The sequence below is a fragment of the Bos javanicus genome, chromosome 19, assembly GCF_032452875.1.
Source record: "Bos javanicus breed banteng chromosome 19, ARS-OSU_banteng_1.0, whole genome shotgun sequence".
Taxonomy (NCBI): domain Eukaryota; kingdom Metazoa; phylum Chordata; class Mammalia; order Artiodactyla; family Bovidae; genus Bos; species Bos javanicus.
Genome location: NC_083886.1, coordinates 10,382,977 through 10,401,991, shown reverse-complemented (window position 1 = coordinate 10,401,991; position 19,015 = coordinate 10,382,977).

Genomic DNA, 19,015 nt, shown 5'->3' with positions numbered 1-19,015 from the left:
TAATCTTTGCTTTTTCATATTTGTTATCAATTTTGTACCTTTAAGAACCAAATCTTCAGAACCCATTTTTACTTAGGAGTGTGATTACTGTCTTGATTGCTCTCTTCCCCTTTTGACTCTCCTTTTTCTCCACCACATCACTTCTCTTTCATCTCTCCCTCTTTTCTTCTCTACCCAACTCTGTGAATCTCCTTGTGTGTTCCTGGCTATGGAGAACTTAGGTAACTGATTACTGGTTGGATCTGTCTCTCTCATTTTGATTCCCCCTTTTCTCCTCCTGGTCACCTCTATCTTCCTCCTTTCTCTTCTCTTCTCCATGTAACTCTGTGAACCTCTCCAGGTGTCCCTCACTGTGGAGAAGCTTTTCACCATTAACCTAGATGTTTTATCATCAGTGCTGTATGGATGGGGAAGTCTTGAGGCTACTGTAAGAATAAGACTGAAAGCCAGAGGCAGGAAGCTTAAATCCAAAATTTGAGAACTCCAGAAAACTCCTGAATCCAGAGAACATTAATCGACAAGAGCTCATCCAAAAACTTCCATCCCTACAATGAAACCAAGCTCCACCCAAGAGCCAACAAATTTCTGAGCAAGACATACCAAGATTATTTTCCAACAACACAGGAATATAACTCTGAGCATTAAAATACAGGTGACCAAAAGTCATACCAAACCCAGAGACACCTCAAAACTCACTACTGGACACTTCATTGAACCCCAGAGAGAGGAGATCCAACTCCACCCACCAGAACACCGATGTAAGCTTCCCAAACCAGAAAACCTCGACAAGCCACTCATCCAATCCCACCCATAGCGAGGAACCTCCACAATAAAGAGGAACCACAAACTGCCAGCATACAGAAAGGCCACCCCAAACACAACAACCTAAACAAGATGAAAAGGCAGAGATATATTCAGCAGGTAAAGGAACGTGATAAAAGCCCACCAAACCAAACAAAAGAAGAGGAGATAGGGAGTCTACCTGAAAAAGAATTTAGAATAATGATAGTAAAGATGATCCAAAATCTTGAAAACAAAATGGAGTTACAGATAAATAGACTGGAGACAGGATTGAAAAGATGCAAGAAATGTTTAACAAGGACCTAGAAGAAATAAAAAAGAGTCAATCAATAATGAATAACGCAATAACTGAGATCAAAAACATTCTGGAGGGAAACAACAGTAGAATAACCGAGGCAGAAGATAGGATAAGTGAGGTGAAAGATAGAATGGTAGAAATAAATGAAGCAGTGAAGAAAAAAGAAAAAAGAATTAAAAGAAACTAAGACAACCTCAGAGACCTCTGGGACAATGTCAAATGCCCCAACATTTGAATCATAGGAATCCCAGAGAAGAAGACAAAAAAAAAGGCCTTGAGAAAATACTTGAGGAGATAATAGTTGAAAACTTCCCTAAAATGGGGAAGGAAGTAGCCACCCAAGTCCAAGAAACCCAGAGAGTCCCAAACAGGAATAACCCAAGGCAAAACATCCCAAGACACATATTAATCAAATTAACAAAGATCAAACACAAAGAACAAATATTAAAAGCAGCAAGGGAAAAACAACAAATAACACACAAGGGGATTCCCTTAAGGATAACAGCTGATCTTTCAATAGAAACTCTTCAGGCCAGAAGGGAACGTCAGGACATACTTAGTGTGCCCTGAAGAAAAACCTACAGCCCAGATTACTGTACCCAGCAAGGATCTCATTCAAATATGAAGGAGAAATCAAAAGCTTTACAGACAAACAAAAGTTGAGAGAATTCAGCACCATGAAAACAGCTCTCCAACAAATGCTAAAGGATCTTCTCTAGACAGGAAACACAGAAAGGTGTATACACTCAAGCCCAAAACAACAAAGTAAATGGCAATGGGGTCATATTTATCAATAATTATCTTAAATGTAAATGGGTTGAATGCCCCAACAAAAAGACAAAGACTGGCTGAATGGATACAAAAACAAGACCCCTATATATACTGTCTACAAGAGACCCACCTCAAAACAAGGGACACATACAGACTGAAAGTGAAGGGCTGGAAAAAGATATTCCAAGCAAATAGAGATCAAAAGAAAGCAGGAGTAGCAATACTAATATCAGATAAAAAAGACTTTAAAACAAGGGCTGTGAAAAGAGACAAAGTAGGACAATACATAATGATCAAAGGATCAATCCAAGAAGAAGATATAACGATTATAAATATATATGCACCCAACATAGGAGCACTGCAATATGTAACACAAATGCTAACAAGTATGAAAGGGGAAATTAACAATAACACAATAATAGTGGGAGACTTTAATATCCCACTCACACCTATGGATAGATCAACTAAACAGAAAATTAACAAGGAAACACAAACTTTAAATGATACAATAGACCAGTTAGACCTAATTGACATCTATAGGACATTTCACCCCAAAACAATGAATTTCACCTTTTTCTCAAGTGCACATGGAACCTTCTCCAGGATAGATCACATCCTGGGCCATAAATCTAGCCTTGGTAAATTTTTTAAAAATTGAAATCATTCCAAGCATCTTTTCTGACCACAGTGCAGTAAGATTAGATCTCAATTACAGGAGAAAAACTATTAAAAATTACAACATAGGCAGGCTGAAAAACACGCTGCTGAATAACCAACAAATCACAGAAGAAATCAAAAAAGAAATAAAAATATGCATAGAAATGAATGAAAATGAAAACACAACAACCCAAAACCTATGGCACACTGTAAAAGCAGTGCTAAGGGGAAGGTTCATAGCAATACAGGCATACCTCAAGAAACAAGAAAAAAGTCAAATAAATAACCTAACTCTACACCTAAAGCAACTAGAAAAGGAAGAAATGAAGAACCCCAGGGTTAGTAGAAGGAAAGAAATCTTAAAAATTAGGGTAGAAATAAATGCAAAAGAAACAAAAGAGACCATAGCAAAAGTCAACAAAGCCAAAAGCTGGTTCTTTGAGAGGATAAATAAAATTGACAAACCATTAGCCAGACTCATCAAGAAACAAAGGGAGAAAAATCAAATCAATAAAATTAGAAATGAAAATGGAGAGATCACAACAGACAACACAGAAATACAAAGGATCATAAGAGACTACTATCAACAATTATATGCCAATAAAATGGACAACTTGGAAGAAATGGACAAATTCTTAGAAAAGTATAACCTTCCAAAACTGAACCAGGAAGAAATAGAAAATCTTAACAGACCCATCACAAGCACAGAAATCAAAACTGTAATCAGAAATCTTCCAACAAACAAAAGCCCAGGACCAGACGGCTTCACAGCTGAATTCTACCAAAAATTTAGAGAAGAGCTAACACCTATACTACTCAAACTCTTCCAGAAAATTCCAGAGGAAGGTGAAGTTCCAAACTCATTCTAGGAGGCCACCATCACCCTAATACCAAAACCAGCCAAAGATGCCACAAAAAAGAAAACTACAAAAAAGAAAACAGACCAATATCACTGATGAACATAGATGCAAACGTCCTTAACAAAATTCTAGCAAACAGAATCCAACAACATATTAAAAATATCATACATCATGACCAAGTGGGCTTTATCCCAGGGGTGCAAGGATTCTTCAATATCTGCAAATCAATCAATGTAATACACCACATTAACAAATTGAAAGATAAAAGCCATATGATTATCTCAATAAATGCAGAGAAAGCCTTTGACAAAATTCAACATCCATTTATGATAAAAACCCTTCAGAAAGCAAGAATAGAAGGAACATACCTCAACAAAATGAAAGCCATATATGATGAACCCACAGCAAACATTATCCTCAGTGGTGAAAAATTGAAAGCTTTTCCCCTAAAGTCAGGAACAAGACAATGATGCCCACTCTCACCACTACTATTCAACATAGTTTTGGAAGTTTTGACCACAGCAATCAGAACAGAAAAAGAAATAAAAGGAATCCAGATTGGAAAAGAAGAAGTAAAACTCTCACTGTTTACAGATGACATGATCCTCTACATAGAAAACCCTAAAGACTCCACCAGAAAATTCCTAGAAGTAATCAATGAATACAGTGAAGTTGCAGTATATAAAAATCAAACAGAAATCCCTTGCATTCCTATACACTAACAATGAGAGAACAGAAAGAGAAATTACGGAAACAATTCCATTCACCATTGCAACGAAAAGAATAAAATACTTAGGAATATATCTACTTATAGAAACAAAAGACCTATATATAGAAAACTATAAAACATTGATGAAAGAAAACAAAGAGAACACAAATAGATAAAGAAATATACCATGTTCATGGATCGGAAGAATCAATATAGTGAAAATGAGTATACTACCCAAAGCAATTTATAGATTCAATGCAATCCCTATCAAGCTACCAATGGTATTTTTCAGAGAACTAGAAAAAATAATTTCACAATTTGTATGGAATTACAAAAAACCTCGAATAGCCAAAGCAATCTTGAGAAAGAAGAATGGAACTGGAGGAATCAACCTGTCTGACTTCAGGCTATGCTATAAAGCAAGTCATTAAGACAGTATGGTACTGGCACAAAGACAGAAACACAGATCAATGGAACAAAGTATAAAGCACCGAGATAAATCCACACACCTATGATTACCTTATATTTGTCAAAGGAGGCAAGAATATACAATGGAGAAAAGACGATCTCTTTAACAAGTGGTGCTGGAAAATCGGGTCAACCACTTGTAAAAGAATGAAACTAGAACACTTTCTAACACCATACACAAAAATAAACTCAAAGTGAATAAAGATCTAAATGTAAGACCAGCAACTATAAAACTCCTAGAGGAAAACATAGGCAAAACACTCTCTAACATAAATCACAGCAGGATTCTCTATGACCCACCTCCCAGAGGAATGGAAATAAAAGCAAAAATAAACAAATGGGACCTAATTAAACTTAAAGGCCTTTGCACAATGAAGGAAACTATAAGCAAGGTGAAAAGACAGCCTTCAGAATGGGAGAAAATAATAGCAAATGAAGCAACTGACAAAGAATTAATCTCAAAAATATACAAGCAGCGTATGCAGCTCAATTCCAGAAAAATAAGCGACATAATAAAAAAGTGGGCCAAAGAACTAAACAGACATTTCTCCAAAGAAGACATACAGAGGGCTAACAAACACATGAAAAGATGCTCAACATCACTCATTATCGGAGAAATACAAATCAAAACCACAATGAGCTAATATCTCACACCAATCAGCATGGCTGCTATCCAAAAGTCTACAAACAATAAATGCTGGAGAGGGTGCAGAGAAAAGGGAACCCGCTTACACTGTTGATGGGAACGCAAACTAGTACAGCCAGTATGGAGAACAGTGTGGATATTCCTTAAAAAAAAAAAAAAAACTAGAAATAGAACTGCCATACAACCAAGGAAACCAGAATTGAAAGAGACATGTGTACCCCAATGTTCATCACAGCACTGTTTACAGTAGCCAGGACATGGAAGCAACCTAGATGTCCATCAGCAGATGAATGGGTAAGAAAGCTGTGGTACATATACACAATGGAATATTACTCAGCTATTAAAAAGAATGCATTTGAATCAGTTCTAATGAGGTGGATGAAACTGGAGCCTATAATACAGAGCGAAGTAAGTCAGAAAGAAAAAAACCAAAACATATTTACTGCATGTATATGGTTTAGAAAGATGGTAATGATGACCCTATATGCGAGACAGCCAAAGAGACACAGATGTAAAGAATAGACTGTTGAACTGTGGGAGAAGGTGAGAATGGGATGATTTGAGAGAATTGAAACATGTTTATTATCATCTGTGAAATAGATCGCCAGTCAAAGTTTGATGCATGAGGCAGGGTGCTTAGGGCTGGTGCACTGGGATGACCCTGAGGGATGGGATGGAGAGGGAGATGGGAGGGGGTTCAGGATGGAGAACACATGTATAGCCATAGCTGATTCATGTCAGTGTATGGAAAAAGCACTACAATATTTTAAAGTAATTCAGTTCAGTTCAGTTGCTCAGTCGTGTCCAACTCTGTGACCCCATGAATCGCAGCATGCCAGGCCTCCCTGTCCATCACCAACTCCCGGAGTTCACTCAGACTCACATCCATCAAGTCAGTGATGCCATCCAGCCATCTCATCCTCTGTCATCCCCTTCTCCTCCTGCCCCAATCCCTCTCAGCATCAGAGTCTTTTCCAATGAGTCAACTCTTCGCATGAGATGGCCAAAGTACTGGAGTTTCAGCTTTAGCATCATTCCTTCCAAAGAAATCCCAGGGCTGATCTCCTTCAGAATGGACTGGTTGGATCTCCTTGCAGTCCAAGGGACTCTCAAGAGTCTTCTCCAACACCACAGTTCAAAAGCATCAATTCTTCGGTTCTCAGCCTTCTTCACAGTCCAACTCTCACATCCATACATGACCACAGGAAAAACCATAGCCTTGACTAGACAGACCTTTGTTGGCAAAGTAATGTCTCTGCTTTTGAACATGCTATCTAGGTTGGTCATTACTTCCTTCCAAGGAGTAAGTGTCTTTTAATTTCATGGCTGCAGTCACCATCTGCAGTGATTTTGGAGCCCCCCAAAATAAAGTCTGACACTGTTTCCCCATCTATTTCCCATGAAGTGATGGGACCGGATGCCATGATCTTTGTTTTCTGAATGTTGAGCTTTAAGCCAACTTTTTCACTCTCCACTTTCACTTTCATCAAGAGGCTTTTGAGTTCCTCTTCACTTTCTGCCATAAGGGTGGTGTCATCTGCATATCTGAGGTGATTGATATTTCTCCCGGCAATCTTGATTCCAGCTTGTGCTTCTTCCAGCCCAGTGTTTCTCATGATGTACTCGGCATAGAAGTTAAATAAACAGGGTGACAATATACAGCCTTGACGTACTCCTTTTCCTATTTGGAACCAGTCTGTTGTTCCATGTCCAGTTCTAACTGTTGCTTCCTGACCTGCATACAGATTTCTCAAGAGGCAGGTCAGGTGGTCTGGTATTCCCATATCTTTCAGAATTTTCCACAGTTTATTGTGATCCGCGGGTGGCTGCGACCGGCGCACTAAGCGCGGGCGGCTGCGACTGGTGCACTAAGTGCAGGCGAGAGGAGCTACCCCACGTCCAAGGTCAGGGGCAGAAGCCGGGAGGACCCCATGCCCCAAGGGTGACGGCCAAGAGGAGTTAACCCACGTCCGAGGTCAGGGGCAGCGGCCGAGAGTGCCAGGCTGTGACGGCGCAGGAACAGCCGAGAGGAGCTACCCTGTGTCCGAAGTCAGGGGCGGCAGCCACCAGGAGCTACCCCACGCCCCGAACCCGAGGCCAGGGGTGGCAGCCAGGAGGAGCTGCCCCACGTCCAAGGAGCAGTGGCTGTGCAGGCCCAGGAGGACCTAGAGGAGCTACCCCACATTGAAGGTCAGGAAGGGTGGCGGTGAGGAGATACCCCTCATCCAAGGTAAGGAGCAGCTGTGAAGAGATACCCCACACTCAAGGTAAGAGAAACCCAAGTAAGATGGTAGGTGTTGCAAGAGGGCATTAGAGGGCAGACACACTGAAACCATACTCACAGAAAACTAGTCAATCTAATCACACTAGGACCACAGCCTTGTCTGACTCAATGAAACTAAGCCATGCCCATGGGGCAACCCAAGACGGGTGGGTCATGGTGGAGAGATCTGACAGAATGTGGTCCACTGGAGAAGGGAATGGCAAACCACCTCAGTATTCTTGCCTTGAGAACCCCATGAACAGTATGAAAAGGCAAAATGATAGGATACTGAAAGAGGAACTCCCCAGGTCAAGTAGGTGCCCAATATGCTCTGGAGATCAGTGGAGAAATAACTCCAGAAAGAATGAAGGGATGGAACCAAAGCACAAAGAATACCCAGCTGTGGATGTAACTGGTGATAGAAGCAAGGTCCGATGCTGTAAAGAGCAATATTGCATAGGAACCTGGAATGTCAGGTCCATGAATCAAGGCAAATTGGAAGTGGTCAAACAAGAGATGGCAAGAGTGAATGTCGACATTCTAGGAATCAGTGAACTGAAATGGACTGGAATGGGTGAATTTAACTCAGATGACCATTATATCTACTACTGCAGGCAGGAATCCCTCAGAAGAAATGGAGTAGCCATCATGGTCAACAAGAGTCTGAAATGCAGTACTTGGATGCAATCTCAAAAACGACAGAATGATCTCTGTTCGTTTCCAAGGCAAACCATTCAATATCACAGTAATCCAAGTCTATGCCCCAACCAGTAATGCTGAAGAAGCTGAAGTTGAACGGTTCTATGAATACCTATAAGACCTTTTAGAACTAACACCCAAAAAAGATGTCCTTTTCCTTATAGGGGACTGGAATGCAAAAGTAGGAAGTCAAGAAACACCTGGAGTAACAGGCTAATTTGGCCTTGGAATACGGAATGAAGCAGGGCAAAGACTAATAGAGTTTTGCCAAGAAAATGCACTGGTCATAACAAATACCCACTTCCAACAACACAAGAAAAGACTCTATACATGGACATCACCAGATGGTCAACACTCAAAAATCAGATTGATTATATTCTTTGCAGCCAAAGATGGAGAAGCTCTATACAGTCAGCAAAAACAAGACCAGGAGCTGACTGTGGCTCAGATCATGAACTCCTTATTACCAAATTCAGACTTAAATTGAAGAAAGTAGGGAAAACCACTAGACCATTCAGGTATGACCTAAATCAAATCCCTTATGATTATACAGTGGAAGTGAGAAATAGATTTAGGGGCCTAGATCTGATAGAGAGAGTGCCTGAGGAACTATAGACTGAGGTTCATGACACTGTACAGAGACAGGGATCAAGACCATCCCCATGGAAAAGAAATGCAAAAAAGCAAAATGGCTGTCTGGGGAGGCCTTACAAATAGCTGTGAAAAGAAGAGAAGCGAAAAGCAAAGGAGAAAAGGAAAGATATAAGCATCTGAATGCAGAGTTCCAAAGAAGAGCAAGAAGAGATGAGAAAGCCTTCCTCAGTGATCAATGCAAAGAAATAGAGGAAAACAACAGAATGGGAAAGACTAGAGATCTCTTAAACATAATTAGAGATACCAAGGGAACATTTTATGCAAAGATGGGCTCGATAAAGGACAGAAATGGTATGGACCTAACAGAAGCAGAAGATATTAAGAAGAGGTGGCAAGAATACACAGAAGGACTGTACAAAAAAGATCTTCATGACCCAGATAATCATGATGGTGTGATCACTCACCTAGAGCCAGACATCCTGGAATGTGAAGTCAAGTGGGCCTTAGAAAGCATCACTACGAACAAAGCTAGTGGAGGTGATGGAATTCCAGTTGAGCTATTTCAAATCCTGAAAGATGATGCTGTGAAAGTGCTGCACTCAATATGCCAGCTAATTTGGAAAACTCAGCAGTGGCCACAGGACTGGAAAAGGTCCATTTTCATTCCAATCCCAAAGAAAGGCAATGCCAAAGAATGCTCAAACTACCGCACAATTGCACTCATCTCACATGCTAGTAAAGTAATGCTCAAAATTCTCCAAGCCAGGCTTCAGCAATATGTGAACCGTGAACTTCCTGATGTTCAAGCTGGTTTTAGAAGAGGCAGAGGAACCAGAGATCAAATTGCCAACATCTGCTGGATCATGGAAAAGGCAAGAGAGTTCCAGAAAAACATCTATTTCTGCTTTATTGACTATGCCAAAGCCTTTGACTGTGTGGATCACAATAAACTGTAAAGTAATTAGCCTACAATTAAAAGAAATAAATTTTAAAAATAAATAAATTTAAAATATAAATAAATAAAGAATCCTCCATCAAAATAAATAAATTTTTAAAAAATTAATTGATCTTGGACAATATGATAGGTGGGAAAGGTTTGTACACTGAAAACAAACCCTAGAAATTTATCATTTATTTTACCCACCAGAACCCAAGGTCGACTCCCCATGTATATCCAATTCTATTGCACCATCTATAAAACTCTAGTACCCTTTACATATGAATTACTACTCAATAAAGTCCTTCCTTTTATACAAGGGCATGAATTGTATATACATTCCTATTATGATGAACTGTTTAGATAATTTTTATTATCTTGGTGTAGAATAAAAACTGAGTTTTTAGATACAGTTTTGTTTTACATGAGATTTCCAGGATGATCTGAATTCTTTTGTTACAAATATTTTTACTTAGCAAAGCACAATCCCTCTGGTTTATTTTTAAAAATATGTGAAATTGTAGCTTTTAAGGACAAGAGATTCTAAAAACTAGTTGTTCCATTATTTAGAGTTTCAGTTCATTTTAAATTCCAGTCTTAAAATAGCCTGGGTTGATTCTGGAGAAGTAAATCGGTCTTATCAATCTCCTTTACAGTCAGACCTGGAGAAGGAAATGGCAACCCACTCCAGTATTCTTGCCTGGAGAATCTCTAGGACAGAAGAGCCTGGAGGGTTACAGTCCATAGGCTGGCAAAGAGTCAGACACGATTGAAGTGACAGCACATTACCATCAGAGGCCATTAACTGTAACTATCAAAAGTAACTAATTAAATTACCTGGGTTAATTTATTATGATTCTGATTTAGTTCTCAAAAAAAAAAAAAAAAAAGCAGGAGCGAGAACAAGATGGCATAGGAGTAGGAGAGTATGGAGTATGTCTCTCTCCACAGATACATCAGGAATACACCTTCAGACACAGAAGTGCATGGAGAACACCAGCTAAGAGCAGAAAGGAGTACCCAACCAGCGGAAAAGAATATATCGAACCATACAAAACTCGATAGGAGGAAGGAACTAGGGGGAAAACAGGAGTGTTAGTAAGACTGGACCTGCCCTCGGTGGGTGGGGGAATGGGGGAACTGAAGCAGGGGTCCCATCCCCACATCAAGGCAATTGTCTGAGTGAGAGGAGAAACATTTAAAGCTGAAAGTGAAACAGCTGATCTGCAGCAAACTAAAGGGAATGAGAATCAAACAGTCCTTGCTGCAGTATACCCAGGACAGGGATGCAGGTCCCCTAGAAGGTACAGTGGCTGGGAGCTGGAGTTTGAGGATTGGGGAGCAATCCCAGGGTGAAGGCTGCTGTTGACTGTGGAGAGACAGTTTGAGGGGATGTAGGGGAGGAGACTGTGGTGGGAAATGCCTGTGGAAGAAAGCCAGGCAGACACTGAAGCAAGGTGATACTGCTGAGTCACACATAGGGGTTGGAGCCATCACCATAGCCTCTCTCTCCCCAAAGGCCAGCATGGGCAGCTGAACAATTGAGAGGCTGGCCCATTAAACTCCTGACACAGGGAACTACAGAGAAGGACCCCACACAGGGTGCCCCTTTAATGCATGATGCACCAATCTACAGACTAAGACCCCAGCCAGGTGGGCCCTTCTGTGTGCCTGCTGCACTGAACAACAGAGAAGGACCCCAGGCAAGGGAGCCCTCTAAGTGCCTGAATGGGCAGAGCAATGGAAAAAGACTGGCCAAAGAGGCCCTCTGATTGCCAGCTACCAGAGGCTCAAAAAAAGACTCTGATTGGGCCATAACTCCTGTGGTGGAGGCAGTCTGTGTTCCTACACATTTGGTGCCTCCAGCGTCCTGGCTGCCCAAGCAGGTGCACCACTTTCATTTCAACCCTCACTTGGGCAGAGCTTGTTCGCCCCCACAGGCAAACAAAGGCTTGTGTTTATGCATGCAGGGTCTCTTCAGTAGTGTCCAGCTCTTTGTGACCCTGTGGACTGTGGCCTGCCAGGCTTCTCTGTCAGAGGGGTTCTCCAGGCAAGAATACTGGAATATTTGATCCATACTGGTGGCCATACCCTTCTAGAACACTATATTTCCTGCTGCCCTAGCCGCCAACTCCCCTGAGCACCTGGCATGCCAGAACCTCTGCAACCCAAGCAGCTGCACCACCTTCACACCTGGTCCTCACTGGGGCAGACCCAAGTCTTCCAGGGCAGCCTCAGGAGCAAACTCTAGTGGATGACCCACATGCAGAGGTGGAAACTGCAATTGAAACCCAGGGGCAGTGTGGCTAAGGAAGAAGATCCACAATCTTCCCACCATCTGTACAAGCTGTAGCTTAAATCCACACAATCAACTAGCCAGACTCTATGTCTATGGAATATATAAAAGGACATTGAGAACTCCCACAAAAGAAAACACCCTAGTTCTGGTAGCTATGGATATTGGAGGCAAGAACACACAGGAGTAGGACCAGATTAGAATCTGAGCTACCCCCACAGAAGGTTCAGAGATCAGCACATTGTTGGAGGGCATCCTAGGGAGGTGAGGTGGACTGTGACTCCCGCGAGGATAAGGAATCTGACAGTAGTGACTCAAGAAAAACGTTTATTATTCCTATAGTTTGACCTGTTCTGTGGATTCTTTTGGATTTTTATAAATTTATTCCCCCCCCCAGTACCCCCCCATTGTAGTTGTCGATTTTATTGGCACTATGAAATCTAATTAAGCTTTTGATTTTGTTTTCTCAGGTTTCTTTTTATTGTTTTTATAAACCTCTGCCTCTATGTTGGGCTTTTGCAGTTATATGGAGTTTTCTTTTTCTTTTTTCTTAATTTTAGTTTTTTAAAATTATTATTATTTTTTCTACATTTATTCCTTTGTTTGCTTTTCCTACTGTTCTTTTCCCCTTGCAGTTAATCTTTAATGTATATAAATCTTTTTTATCTACTTCTATTTAACTTTGCATAGCTATTATTTCTTTCTTTTTGTTCTTTTCATTCCTCTCAATATATTTGTTAGTTTTGTTTCATTGCTTTATTCCCCACATCGCACCTTGCTTTAGTTTTTTTTTTTTTTTCCAGTTTGTGCTTTAGTTAATTTTGTTCTTAACTGGTAGATATGATTTTTGGTTTCCTTTGTTTCCTGGGTCAATCTATTGCACTTTAGTTTTGTTGGACTGTTTTAATTTTTCTTATGAGTATATTTGTGTACGTGTGTATTTCACTATTTTAATTATTATTTGCCTGATTTTGTAACTGCCATTTGTCTGGCATTCGTCTTTGGTCTCTTGCTTTTGGGTATTTGTTTTAATCTTACTTAATGCCATAACATACCACTTGTGATATCTTTGTTCTTGACCAGAGATCAGGTACTGAGCCTTTGGAGTGGGAGCACTGACTCCAAGACCCTAGACTACGAGAGAACTAACCCTGGGGAGTATTGAATAATGAGAACGCACACAAAGGAAACCGCTTGAATACAAGACCCAGGACCACCCAACCACCAGTAGAACCCTGTGCAGGACGCCTCATCTGAACAACAAACAAAACAAAAATACAAACCAAATCATAACCAGACAGGATTACCACCTCACTCAGCCTTGAACATCAAAGGAAAAACAACAACAACAAAAAAAGAAAAAACCCAGCACAAATCTCACCCTCTATGATGCTTACACAAACCACTGAACCAACCTTAAGAGGGCAGAAACCAAAAGGAAGAAAGGATTCAGTCTTGAAACCTGGGAAAAGGAGACCTCAAACACAAAAAGTTAAAAAAAAAAAAAAAAGAGGCAGAGAAATACTACACAAATGAAGGAACAAACTAGAAATACAAAAGTCCAAATAAATGAAGAGGAAATAGGCAAACTACCTGAAAAAATTTCAGAATAATCATAGTAAAGATGATCAAAAACCTTGAAAACAGAATGGAGAAAAGGCAAAAATCAATTAACATAGACCTAGAAGAATTAAAGAATAAACACACGGAGACAACACAATTACTGAAAATAAAAATACTCTAGAAGGAATCAATAGCAGAATATCTGAAGCAGAAAAACGAATCAGTGAGCTGGAGGATAAAATGGTGGAAATAACTTCTGAAGAGCAGCATATAGTAAAATGAATGAAAAGAACTGAGGATAATCTCAGAGACCTCTGGGACAATATCAAATGCAACAACATTCGAATTATGGGGGTTCCAGAAAAAGAAGGGTATGAGAAAACCTTTTAAGAGATTATAGTTGGAAATTTCCCCAGCATGGAAAAGGAAATAGTCAATCAAGTCCAAGAGGTGCAAAGAGTCCGATATAGGATAAACCCAAGGAGAAATACACCAACACACACACTAATCAAACTAACAAAGGTTACACACAAAGAAAGAATATTAAAAACATCAAGGGAAAAGCAACAACTAACATATAAGGCAAACCCCATACGTTTAACAGATGATCATTCAGCAGAAACTTTGCAGGCCAGAAGGGAACGGTAGATATATTTAAAATACTGAAAGGGGAAAACCTACAACCAAGATTACTCTACTTGGCAAGGATCTCATTCAAAATTTAGGGAGAAATCAAAAGCTTTTCAGAAAAGCAAAAGTTAAGAGAATTCCGTACCACCAAACTAGCTTTACAACAAATGTTAATGGGACTTATATAGTCAAGAAATAGAAGAAAAAGATCTACAAAATCAAATCTGAAGCAATTAAGAAAATGGCAATAGGAACATATATGTCAATAATTACTTTAAATGTAAATGGAATAAATGCTCCAACCAAAAGACATAGACTGGCTGAATGGATACAAAAACAAGACCCATATATATGCTGTCTACAAGAAAGCCACTTCAGACAGACCTCAAGACACATATAGACTGAAAGTGAGTGGATGGAAAATATATATTCCATGCAAGTGAGAAGCAAAAGAAAGCTGGAGTAGCTATCCTCATATCAGACAAAATAGACTTTAATATAAAGAATATTACAAGAGATAAGGAAGGACACTACATGTCTTCCCCCCTGGATCCAGGGGGAAGACATACGAACCAAGAGGAAGACATACCAATCCAAGAGGAAGACACACCAATTGTAAATATCTATGCACCTATCTCAATATAGGAGCACCTCAATACATAAGACAAACACTAACAGACATAAAAGGAGAAATTGACAGTAACATAATAATAGTAGGAGACTTTAACACCCCACTCACACCAATGGACAGATCATCAAAACAGAAAATTAATGAAGATTCACAAAATTTTCCTGTTGTCTTAAAGGCTACATTAGATCAGATGGATCTCAGTGATATCTTCAGGACATTCCATCCAAATGCAGAAGAATACACCTTCTTCTCAAGTGCATGTGGAACATTCTCCAGGATAGACCACATCTTGGGTCACAAATCAAACCTCAGTAAATTTAGGGAAATTGAAATTGTATCAAACATCCTTTCTGACCAAAACACTGAGATAGGATATCAGTTACAATTTTAAAAACTGTAAAAAACACAAACACAGGGAGATTAAACAATATGTCTCTAAATAACCAACAGGTTACTGAAGAAATCCCAAGGGAAATCAAAAAGTTTCTAGAAACAAATGACAATGAAAACATGACAACTTAAAACCTATGGAATGCAGCAAAAGCAATTCTAAGAGGGAAGTTTATAGCAATACAATCCTACTTCAAGAAACAACAAAATAGACAACTGAACTTTACACCTAAAACAACTGGAAAAAGAACAAAAAACCTCCCAAAGTTAGTGGAAGGAAAAAAATCATAAATATCCAAGCAGAAAGAAATGAAAAAAAAAAAAAAGACACAATAGCAAAGATTAATAAAACTAAAAGCTTGTTCTTTGAGAAGATAAACAAAAATAACATCCTTCAGCTAGACTAATCAAGAAAAAAAGAGAGAAGAATCAAATCAACAAAATTAGAAATGAAAAAGGAGAGGTTACAGCAGACAATGCAGAAATATGAAGGATTATAGGAGACTATTACGAACAACTATATGGCAATAAAATGGATAACCTGGAGGAAATGAACAGATACTTAGAAAAGTTCAATCCTCCAAGACTGAACAAGGAAGAAATAGAAATTATAAACAACCCAATTACAAGCAGTGAAATTGAAGCTGTGATCAAAAATCTCCCAAAAAACGAAAGCCCAGGACCAGATGATTTCACAGGAGAATTCTATTTTAAACATTTAGAGAAGAGCTAATGCCTATCCTTCTAAAACTCTTTCAAAATATTGCAAAGGAAGGAACACTTCCAAACTCATTCTATGAGGCCACCATCACCCTGACACCAAAACCAGACAAAGGCAACGCAAAAAAGAAAACTACAGGACAATATCACTGATGAACATAGATGCAAAAATCCTCAACAAAATTTTAGCAAACAGATTTCAGCAACACATCAAAAATCTCATAGACCATAATCAAGTTGAGTTTATTCCAGGGATTGAAGAATTCTTTAATGTGATACACTATATTAACAAATCGAAAGATAAAAATCATATGATTATCTCAATAGATGCAGAAAAAGCCTTTGACAAAATTTAGCACCCATTTATAATTAAAACTTTTCAAAAATGGGCATAGAAGGAACCTACCTCAACATAGTAGAAGCCATATATGATAAGCCTACAGCAAACGTTATTCTCAATGATGAAAAACTGAAAGCATTCTCCCTAAGATCAGGACCAAGACAAGAGAGTCCACTTTCACCACTATTACTCAACATAGTTTTGGAAGTCCTAGCTCCAGAAATCAGAGAAGAAAAAGAAATAAAAGGAATCCAGATTGAAAAAGAAGTAAAGCTCTCATTGTTTGTGGATAACATGATACTGTACATAGAAAACCCTTCAGACAGTATCAGAAACCTGCTAGAGCTAATAAGTGAGTATAGGAAACTTGCAGGATACAAAATCAATACACAGAAATCACTTGCATTTCTATATATTTACAATGAGAAATCAGAAAGAGAAATTAAAGAATCAATCCCAATCACCAGTGCAATGAAAAGAATGAAATATCTAGCAATAAACTTAGCTAAGGGGACAAAAAACTGTACGCAGAAAATTATAAGACACTGATGAAAGAAATCAAAGATGACATAAATAGATGGATAGATAGTCCATGTTTCTGGGTAGGAAGAATCAATATTATGAAAACAACTATACCACCAAATTGAAAAAGCAAGAGAGTTCCAGAAAAATATCTATTTCTGCTTTATTGACTATGTCAAAGCCTTTGACTGTGTGGATCACAATAAACTGTGGAAAATTCTTCAAGAGATGGGAATCCCAGACCACCTGACCTGCCTCTTGAGAAATCTATATGCAGGTCAGGAAGCAACAGTTAGAACTGGACATGGAACAACAGACTGGTTCCAAATAGGAAAAGGAGTACGTCAAGGCTGTATATTGTCACCCTGCTTATTTAACTTCTATGCAGAGTACATCATGAGAAACATTGGGCTGGAAGAAGCACAAGCTGGAATCAAGATTGCTGGGAGAAATATCAATAACCTCAGATATGCAGATGACACCACCCTTATGGCAGAAAGTGAAGAGGAACTCAAAAGCCTCTTGATGAAAGTGAAAGTGGAGAGTGAAAAAGTTGGCTTAAAGCTCAACATTCAGAAAACGAAGATCATGGCATCCGGTCCCACCACTTCATGGGAAATAGATGGGGAAACAGTGTCAGACTTTATTTTGGGGGGCTCCAAAATCACTGCAGATGGTGACTGCAGCCATGAAATTAAAAGGCGCTCACTCCTTGGAAGGAAAGTTATGACCAACCTAGATAGCATGTTCAAAAGCAGAGACGTTACTTTGCCAACAAAGGTTCGTCTAGTCAAGGCTATGGTTTTTCCAGTGGTCATGTATGGATATGAGAGTTGGACTGTGAAGAAAGCTGAGCGTGGAAGAATTGATGCTTTTGAATTGTGGTGTTGGAGAAGGCTCTTGTGAGTCCCCTGGACTGCAAGGAGATCCAACCAGTCCATTCTGAAGGAGATCAGCCCTGGGATTTCTTTGGAAGGAATGATGCTAAAGCTGAAACTCCAGCTCAAACTTTGGCCACCTCATGCGAAGAGTTGACTCATTGGAAAAGACTCTGATGGTGGGAGGGATTGGGGGCAGGAGGAGAAGGGGACAACAGAGGATGAGCTGGCTGGATGGCATCACCGACTCGATGGACATGAGTTTGAGTGAACTCTGGGAGTTGGTGCTGGATAGGGAGGCCTGACGTGCTGTGATTCATGGGGTCGCAAAGAGTTGGACACGACTGAGCGACTGAACTGAACTGAACTGATATTACCAAATGCAATCTACAGATTCAATCCGATCCCTATCAAATTACCAATGGCATTTTACACAGAACTAGCCAAAGAATTGATGCTTTTGAACTGTGGTGTTGGAGAAGACTCTTGCGAGTCCCTTGGACTGCAAAGAGATCCAACCAGTCCATTCTAAAGGAGATCAGTCGTGGGTGTTCCTTGGAAGGAATGATGCTTAAGCTGAAACTCCAGTACTTTGGCCACCTCATGAGAAGAGTTGAGTCATTGGAAAAGACTCTGATGATGGGAGGGATTGGGGGCAGGAGGAGAAGGGCACAACAGAGGATGAGATGGCTGGATGGCATCACTGACTCGATGGAGGTGAGTTTGAGTGAACTCTGGGAGTTGGTGATGGACAGGGAGGCCTGGCGTGCTGCAGTTCATGGGGTCGCAAAGAGTCGGACACGACTGAGTGACTGAACTGAACTGAACTGAGAACAAAAAAATTCACAATTCATATGAAAACACAAAAGACCATGAATAGCCAAAGCAGTCAAGAAAGAAGACTGAGCTGGAGGAATCAACGTTCAGACAACCTTCTTGACTTCAGACTATACTACCAAGGTGCAATCATCAAGAGTATATGGTACTGGCACAAAAATAGAAATATAGACCAATGGAACAAGATAGAAAGCCCAGAAATAAACCCATGCCAGTGGGTACCTTATTTGACAATGGAGGCAAGAATATACAATGGGGCAAAGACAGCCTCTTCAATAAATGGTGTTGGGAAAACTGGACATGTAAAAGAATGAAATTAGAGCACTTCCTAATACCATACACAAAGATAAACCAAAATAGATTGAAGACCTAAATGTAAGACCAGAAACTACAAAACTCTAGAGGAAAATATAGACAGAACACTCAGTGACATAAATCAAAGCAAGAGGAGGTGGTCCTAAGATGGTGGAGGAATAGGACGGGGAGACCACTTTCTGCCCCACAA